Here is a 9,163-nt window from a genome sequence, read left to right as displayed (position 1 = left end):
CTATCTCACCTTTGTAGAACTGGTGGGATCCCTGCATAGAGAGAGGCTAAATGACATAAGCAACATTGAAAAACTAAGCTGGAGCCAGCTTTTTGAGCCCTACACCCTGGGCCTTGACCATAAAACCATCTTCACCATTTTCTTCGAGCACAAGGCAGGTTACCTGAAGGTGACTGCCAGAGGTCCAGCCTTATGGCTAGTCTTCTCTTGGGGGACTGGCAGCCCAGAGGTCTGGGATGTTCCTGGCAATGCTGAGGAGAGGGGCAGAGGATGCCTTTTTAAAAGGCTACCATCTAATTATGTCAGAGAGGATGTGGCTGGAGAAATGTGCTTGAAAGGTCACAAAGGTTTGTAATGGCTTCTTGTTGCTGTGGGAGAGCTCACCACCCTTAGACTCCATTTCATCTTCAGGAAGTCTTGCCCCAGACATGATGGATGTAATGCCTGACTAGTAAGCTGGGATCAGGGATTCAGTGGTAAGCCAGTGCAGAAAGTGGCTGAGAGGAGGAATGAGAAGTAAGCCATGCTGGTGAGCAGAATGACTACAGGACACAGTAATAGCTGGACTGTCTGAGCAGACACAGGCTTCATAGCAAGGTACTTTGCACTGCTACAGGCAGTGAAGGCTTGGATAACAGAAATCAAAGGAATGGGATCTCCTGACAGAATTGCAGATAACTCTTCTTCTGTGAGTATATGGAAGACTGGTGAAGAATCTAAAAAATCATCATAAATCACAGTTTGACCTGACCACTGGGGCTCTTCAGCCAGAGGAAGCTGCATTGCAACTGAAGCCTTCTCAGACACCTCCCTTCACCCACTGGCATCATTCCTCTGCCTTATTTTGGCCTTACTTCTGCCTCTGGCTCCTCTGAAAGTGCTATGCCATCCTCACATTCTTGGTGTGACCAGAAAGGATGAAAAATGTGGGTGTCTCACTTTCATATTGCTGACAGTGGCTTCTAGAAACGTGTCTAAACAACTTGCTTTGATATCCTGTTATTACATTCCACAGCTAACTTGTACACTGCCCTTTATCCCTTTGAAATGTACTGATGTTTCATTTTCTAAGCTCTCTTGTTTAAATTTCATGGAGTTGGGTAAAGCTGACTGGTCTCTATGGCAATCATTATTTAATACCCTTCTCCCATTTGTTGTTCCTTCTTTCTACCCTAAACACACCCAGACTGCGTGATGATTCATGGTACAGAGGCCAAATGGACCCATGTGACAAATAAATTTTGCTCACTTGCTTAGAACCTCTCCTGTGTCTGTCTCTTTCAGGAGAAGGTGTCCATAATTTAAGTTGCATTTGAGAGGAGAACACCCCAACAACTTTTATAGTGGCATTTATCATTTAGAACCTGGGAGAGGAATTATTTGGAGGAGCCCAGACAGGTAGTTTCCTCTTTTTCTCTCTAAATCCATTGTTGAAATTGGCTAAACCTTGGCCATTTCTCATCTTGACTATTAGACGGCTGTTGCCTTCTAGTGTAAATACAAAGACTGTATGTTGGTGCAATAATATTAAGCATTAGGCATAGCACTGGGTTACCTCCTCAAGAATTTCTTCCTCTTTCCTGTGTTGACAGAGATTTCATCAACAGTGATGAAATAATCTCATAAACAGGGATACATTTAACCATATACATTTTCTATGAGCTCGCATAATGTTATCATCAGCTTACAGATGGAGTACTAGGACCCAGGTAGATTAAGTGGTTGCCCCCCTTTAACAGGATGTCTGAGGTAGATCCAGATAGGAAAAGTGCATTCTGCATGTTTTAACTCACTGAACCTTTAGAGCTCCCTCTTGCTATAGAAAGCCTCATCCACCAAACACCAGACTGTGATGCTGAGTTCCTTTCAGAAGAAGGAATGTTTCATAGGGTCCATGACTCTTCTGAGGTCTGAGCTTTACGAAAACTTCCTGTTTGATACTGAATATTTGCCTAAATTGCCAAGAATATATATCTGGGAGCCAGAAGTCCCACTCACCATCCCTGGAAGTTTTCCAAAAGCATGTAGATGTGGTGCTTAGGGATATGGTGGTAGACCTGTCAGAGTTACCTTAATGATTGGATTCATTCTTAGAGTCTTTTCCAATGTTCATGATTCTTGGTAACTGAGTCAAGAGCTCCTTCTGTCTGTAAGGAAATTTCTGAATCCAGTCTTAGGGGGTTAGTTCTAGTAGCAGGAAATTTTACACAGCTGTAAAGCTCTGAGTAAGCAACAAACATATTATCTTTGAGGGAGTGATAAATAGCTTCACTAGGATTGCCATGCTGATGTAAGAATTGGGATAGCATAGGATCATTTCTTTGAGAGGTATTTCCTCTGAGAAATCCACTCTATAACAGTATATTTTGACTTAGGCTGATATCACTTCAGCCAGGGAGACTGGTTATTGGTATATGTTCATGTCAAGCTATTGGTATTTAAATACAGGTCTCTTGGACATCCAGAATTCCATTAAATTTAGGCATACTCCTTTCTTTACTAAGTCTGTGCATGCTGGAGAAAAAAAAATGGAAAGGTGTGTAATACCAGTAGTATGTTTTACAGTAGTAAAAGTGCAAGTAATCCCTACACAAACCACACATAAGCTTTCTAAGTTAGGAGAATGGAAATTATTGCTGTGATCAATGACAGGGTAACCAGTTTGAATTTAATTTACTTTTTATCTCAGAAGTTTTGGCTTTGGAATCCTCTTGTTCTTGGGAATCCAAAAAAGAGGAGGAGGTCTCAGCAAATTGTTTGTCCAAGGGAGGCAAGACCACCATTTTGGAAAGCAATCTGGACTTCCAGCAGGTTGGAGTGTTTTAGAAAGATGATTACCTAAGCAGTGGCAAGGTTCTCGTTGCTGACACCGGGGCCAGCACAAGATGCTGCATCAGCCATCGTGTGAAGCAGTCACTTGTGTCACTGGATGAGAACTGTGCTCAGATGGCAACATGGCTTGTTCTTTCTTTGATACCCTTTCCGTTGCTGTCCTCCTTGGACATAGCTCAGGCCATTTCAGGAGGAAGAGCACTAGATCTAAACCACTAAGATTTTCTTGACTACATCTGTTCTTGTTCGATTTGGCAGATACAAGTGGTTATTCAGCACTACCATCCCTGCACAACGTGTCCAGCCAAAGGCCTACCTCACAACTGCCTTTGCAGCTGAAGCTGTCTGAACCTGTCCAGACCACCATCTATAATCAGTGACTTTTAAAAGAGCGACCTGCTGATTCTCCAATGTCTCCATTTAGTTTGGGTATCTCTGCAGCATGAGATAATACAACAGCCTGAGAAGTAGGAATAGCTGGAGGAAGAGCTTCTTAGGCCTGAGTTTTCTGAAATATTTCTAGTTCTTTTTCTTACCTAAGAATTTTTTCTGCAACATATGGAGGGAGAGGCTTAAAAATAAACTCTTTCTCTTGAGTCTGGCTCCAGAAACATTTTCTTTTCCACATACACAGAGCCTGTGTGAAGTAGCTCAAGGTTATGATGCCAACAACAGAAGCTTGATGAAATGTTGCTTTAAAATCCATGTCATAACTACTGTGTATATGCCCGTGTTTGTACATCTCTCTACTGGCACCTACTCTGGAAGGCTGGATGACAACTCTCCCAAAGCAATTAGAAGGCTGAATTTTAGGTCAAGATCCTGCTAAACAGCTTCAAAACCTAACAAATATCCATAGGCCATGGTTACACCAAGCAGGTCAACCTCCCAGTTCTGAAGTTATTCTGAAGAAAAGTTATTTTTCTGGTGCTGCCTATGTAAGTAACATAGCTCCCAGTCACCAGAAAACCAGCTTGTATTTTAAACTTAAATGAGACCTCAGGATCAAAATTCTACAGTTCCAACCCAAATGCAGTATGTGATGCACAGGTTTCTGATTCACATGCTTAACCTCATGTGCCTGAGAAGCCGGTTAGCAGAAGAGTGTACGCAGGTGCACAGACTTTTTATATAATTTCAAACATCTTTCACCTCAAAGAGCTGTTAAGTAACTCTTCTCTATCAGTATCTGGGTTTCAGAAGAGAAGCTGCCTGATCGATTGCCTTGCTCAGGAGTAAGAGGGTTACTGTAATTATCTTGTTGGCCAGAAAAAAAAGAATATTTATCTCATTTTAGGTTAGCAGAAGAAATAGCAATTGTGAAATTTATCATTAGCCCAAGTGTATTTTTATTTTGCTGATGAATAAATGTTGAATGACTGACCTTTGTGCTAGTATTGCTCCTGTTGTTTCTGTCAGAATTTTATATTAAATTTTCCATTAGATGCTGGAATTTTTCAAGACATTTGACTGATCCAAATAAGAACAAACCACCTTATGTGTCTGCATTTTAACATTTTGGGGTGAGAGAACCAGAAGCTATCAGTTTCCATGCTCTAGAAAATAAAGAATATTTTTGAACATTTAGCTTACATTACTATGTTCATGCAAAGCAGCGCTGATCTGTTGCAAACTTGTTTGAATTAAACTGAAGAGTCCCAAGGGGGATCTTATATCTAATTTGTTTGAAGATGCTGCAAGGCAGTGTGAATCACAAGAATGAAAGAGAAGGAAACCTTTCTGTTATTAGATCAGCAAGTCTCCAGGAGTATTACTCTCCTGGAGTGCCCCAGAGCTGTTGGTCACCTTGAAAAGAGTAAGACACCAAGTGAATTCCTCCTTCCTAGAATCCATCCAAGTAAGGACTGGAAGTCCGGAGTGAAGAGGGCACTTTGGCAAATGTGGGACTGGCATGGGGGTATTGGATGAAGGGCCGTCCAACAGCACAAGTCAGGCACAAGCAGCAAAAGGTTTGCCCCTGCACTGTCTTCTGACTAAGGCGCTGACAGAACCTCCTGCAGAGCTGTAGAAGTGACTCTGAGGGAAGAAGTACAGGGACAGCTGATTCTGAGCATCTATCCATACCTTCTCCCACCTAAAGGTATTTTGAAGTTGTGTAAGTGCTAGACATGAGAAGACATCAGATACTCAGACCTTGAAAGTACAGACTCTGTTTACTTGGTATAGCTCCAAGGTGGGATTTATAACCAGTGTGGTAGGACAGCTTCTCAGAATTTATAGGGGCTGACTATTTAGGCACTATTTTGGTGATCAATCTTCAATCCAATGCTGAGCCAAGATTAATTTACTGCTCTGATAATACAGTGTTCTTTTTGTTAGCTTCCCTCAATAATACTTATAGCTTACATATGTATCCAAATATGTATGCAGCTTATTTGGATGCTGTTTTTATTTCATCTTGGTTTAAGACTTTTATGAACATTATAATAAAATCATGTACAAATGCCCTCCTGATACTTCTTCAGTAGGCAATAACAATTGACCAGAATGGATATTACAGGCAAAAAGCCTGACTGGATTCGCTTAAGAAGTCAATGATTTCCACACGTTTGTTTCACTGACAGCACATTTGGCTCATCAGCTATGTAACACCCTGCCTGTACACTCAAGTTTTCAGGACAAAAGAGACATCTATCCACTTGCTGCAAGGAAAATGACGAATGTTACTTTTTTGTCACAGACAATAATTTTGTTAAGTTACAAAAACTAGGAAGCTGCCTAGATAAAAGGAATTGTGCTACTGATCATTAAAACAAGACAAAAAGAAGCAAATTTGGAGTTCCCAGGAATAGCTATTCCTGTAAAACAATAGAATTTATTCCAGTAAAATAATAGAATTTTTTAAAAGGGGGAAAAAATTACTAACCACCTAGAGATAAGAAAACAAGCATAGGTACTAGGGATTTCTAAAGAACAAATTGTGCTGGAGAAATCTGATTGCTTTTTAAAATAGAATTACAAAATTAGTGGATGATGGGAACATGATGGATTTGATACATTTGGATTTTAGTAAAGATTTGATACATAAATCCTACTCAAAATTAATGCAAATGGGTTTGGCTACACCACTAGATGGACTGAAAAATTGGCTGGAGACCCACAAATAAAGGATAATGATGCATTAAAAGGTATTGTGTTAGACAGAGAGATCTCCCTCCCAGAGATCAGCAGTCAGCTCTGTCCTATTTAACACCTCTTGACATGACACCTTCTACCTGAAAATCAGGAAATTTTGTTAAGAGAGTGAAATATGGAAGGACATGAGGGATAGACCAGCTGAAAATAAAATGGCATCCCTGTAAAAATACAAGTATTATCCAACCCACAGTATACAGTCATGAGGAGGTCCCTAGAAAACATCAGATGAGAATAACTGCAGCAGGAACCAATGAGATAGGAAATAGCTGTGTGTTTCAGTAATAGAGATGCAATTCACCCCAGTATGGAAAGACCAGAAGGCTTTTGGAGTATCTTCATCTCACATATGCCTTCAGTGAGGTCCCAGGGAGGTTTCGATGGTGTAGCTGGGAGGGCAGCTCCTGGAATCTCTCTTACTGCATGCTGGAGACAAAACTGCTGTAAGAGATTTTTCTCCCCAGAAACAACTAGTGTGGACAGAGTGAGGTCAGCCTGATTTGGGAGGAAGCCTTTAAACAGATCCTCGTTCATTTTTTAGAAATTGTAAAACCATGAAAGGAAATGGCTATAAAGCAAATTAAATGCATTAATAGCAGACATAAATCCCCATTTTCCTAATGTTTTCCCATTCTCTATCACTCACTCTGTCCATTTGCAATTCCAGCTATTAATCATCTAATCTTAGCATCCATCCACAGGTGTACGTGAGTGTCCCAATGACTTTTGAACCTGTAGGCCAATTCCAGAGAACTTTCAGGTAGGTAGTACATTTCTGTACATTTTACTACATTAATTGGCTAAGAAAGAAATCTAATGACTGCCCTCACTGAAGTGTGAGCGTTATCTCCTGTAAGGCATCAGAGAACGCACACATGATGCAGTCTGGAGAGACACATCCACAAAGAAAACCACACTTCCTTGGCTGGTGCCACTGCTCATGAAACTTCTGCTTTTCTCTGACCTCCTTCTTGCTGAAAACCACCACTTCTTCCTATTTCCTTCCCTCATGTTTTGATGTTTTCACTATTTCTCTTCTTATACTGCATTTATAACAGTCTGCCTCCTCTCCTCCTTTGCATTTGCTCCAGCCTCCTGCCCATGCCTTGCTGTCTTTCAAAATGTACTTCTTTACCTATCTTGGTCTGTCCTCTAAGTTCCTATTTCTAAGTCCTTGATTCTTCTCACTTACCTGTATTTTTCTTTCAGTCTTCCATATCACTTTATTTCCACAGTTTTCTCCCACCAAAAAAACCTTGCTAATACTATTTTGATACTTGTTAGTAAAACTCCTGTAAACCTTACCCAGATGCATACACAAATGGGGTACACTAATATTTATTGCAGCAAATTCCTCCCTCTCCAAAGTATTGAAATGAATAACAGAAATGATCTCTCTTTTGCTAGAGAAAACAGTTTTAAGCTCCCTAGAGAACTGCAGTGATCATTTTAATAATGTTCTGTGTTAAAGCAGGATCAGACTCACAGATCATCAGAGCAATAGTAAGATTTTCAACATGGCAAAATTAGGAAAATTACATTTTTCCTATCCTGGTCTGTTGGCAAACATTTGGACTGAGCAAGTGTGGAATTACATGAAATCTGCAATGTAGCACTTACACCCTCTGCGCATAAATGTAAAAGGCTCAGCAAGGTCAGAATGTTCTACATCAGTGAAGATGTTACAATTATTAGTAGGATCTCTGTAATGCTCAAAGCTTTCTTCTAAATACATGTGCACACCGTGCACAGTGCAGCTAACAGCACTGTGAGAAACCTTCATTTTTAGTGTTCTAGTTTTAAATTCTCAAATCTTTAACACTACATAAAGTCACTTAAAAATTAAATTCTATAATTAAATAATAGTTCTTATAGGTCTTTAAAAAAAGATTAAAATGTCTGGTATTGCACCATAATTTATTGTTATTTAAATTTCTTATGCCTTTTGGTTGCTTAGGCATTTGCATTTCTATTTATTTTTTTACTTTAAAACCCACATCTATTTAATGAAACAACAAAGCAGATGGGAAGTAGTGGAAGGGCCACTCGACTGTGGCTAAGAAGTTACAGGCTTTGAACTGTGCTGGATAACCTCTAACAAGCCTCTTTACATCTTGATGTCTCCTTTTCTCCTTCCACTCTTTTACTGTTTCATCTGCTTATAACCAGGTGAGGACAGAGACCTTCACTGTGTGTTTCCATCATGCACAGCACAATAGTTTTGATACTTGGTGAGGTCACCATGAATTAAATGACTTTGGTAGTGCACTTGATAACTCAAACTGCTGAAGAGATGTCCTCCAAACACCACTCCAGCCCATGGGCCAGGTACCGTACAACTAGTGAGTGTTACATGAATGCCAGGAGAGCTCAGTGAAGGCCACAAGAAGCCATTGCATCCTTTCCCTCCATCTGCATATTTTCACCTTTCTTCACATTGTTCTTGAGTACTGCTAATCTGTATGATGGATGTTTATCAGAATGGCATCCTCACAAGGACACAAAACCAACACTTTTTTTATGCTCAGATGATCCTTATTTGCATTTGGAAGTCAGAAATTTGATATGCTATTATCAATACAGCAAGATGGCAGGCCAGTCAAATAGAGGTGTAACAAGCAGGGACACCAATACTTCCTTGGGCAAAGAAATAAACTGGCAAAACCAGCAGTGTGTCTTTTCTCCTGGTGTCTGCCAGTAAGGCCCAATCTCTTGAGGAAGGCCTGACATGGGAAGTGTCACCAACCCTTGCACAGGGAGGCCACTCAACTCCTGAGCTTCCAGAGCACAAAAATGGAGATGGGTGTGATGGTCGTTAGTTTTCTGCCGGTGATTTGTGACTCCTCCTTAGACCAAGACTGAAGGGTCTGGAAGACAAGTGGCCACACAGTGTAACAGGCAGTAGTTTTTCCTTTTCAGAAATTGTTCTGCTGTGGCACTGGAAGGCAGTGCAGATGTGGGTTTCACTGAGCATGCACCAGAGAGCCTCAGCTCAGGTAGAGTTTGTGTTCAGACATTTCTCTCTGCCTCTTTCTATTCGTGAGGCAGCATAAAAGCTGCCAGCTCACTGGGGTAAGGCAGGAGCAATAAAGCTTTTCTCCTTTCCTCTCTGGGTTTTAGTAAGAGGATTATACATCTCCTCCTTCTAGAATAAACCTCTTTGCAGAGAAGATAC

The sequence above is a fragment of the Aphelocoma coerulescens genome, chromosome 5 (genome assembly GCF_041296385.1).
Source record: "Aphelocoma coerulescens isolate FSJ_1873_10779 chromosome 5, UR_Acoe_1.0, whole genome shotgun sequence".
In the NCBI taxonomy this organism is placed as follows: domain Eukaryota; kingdom Metazoa; phylum Chordata; class Aves; order Passeriformes; family Corvidae; genus Aphelocoma; species Aphelocoma coerulescens.
Note: the sequence above shows the minus strand (reverse complement) of the source record.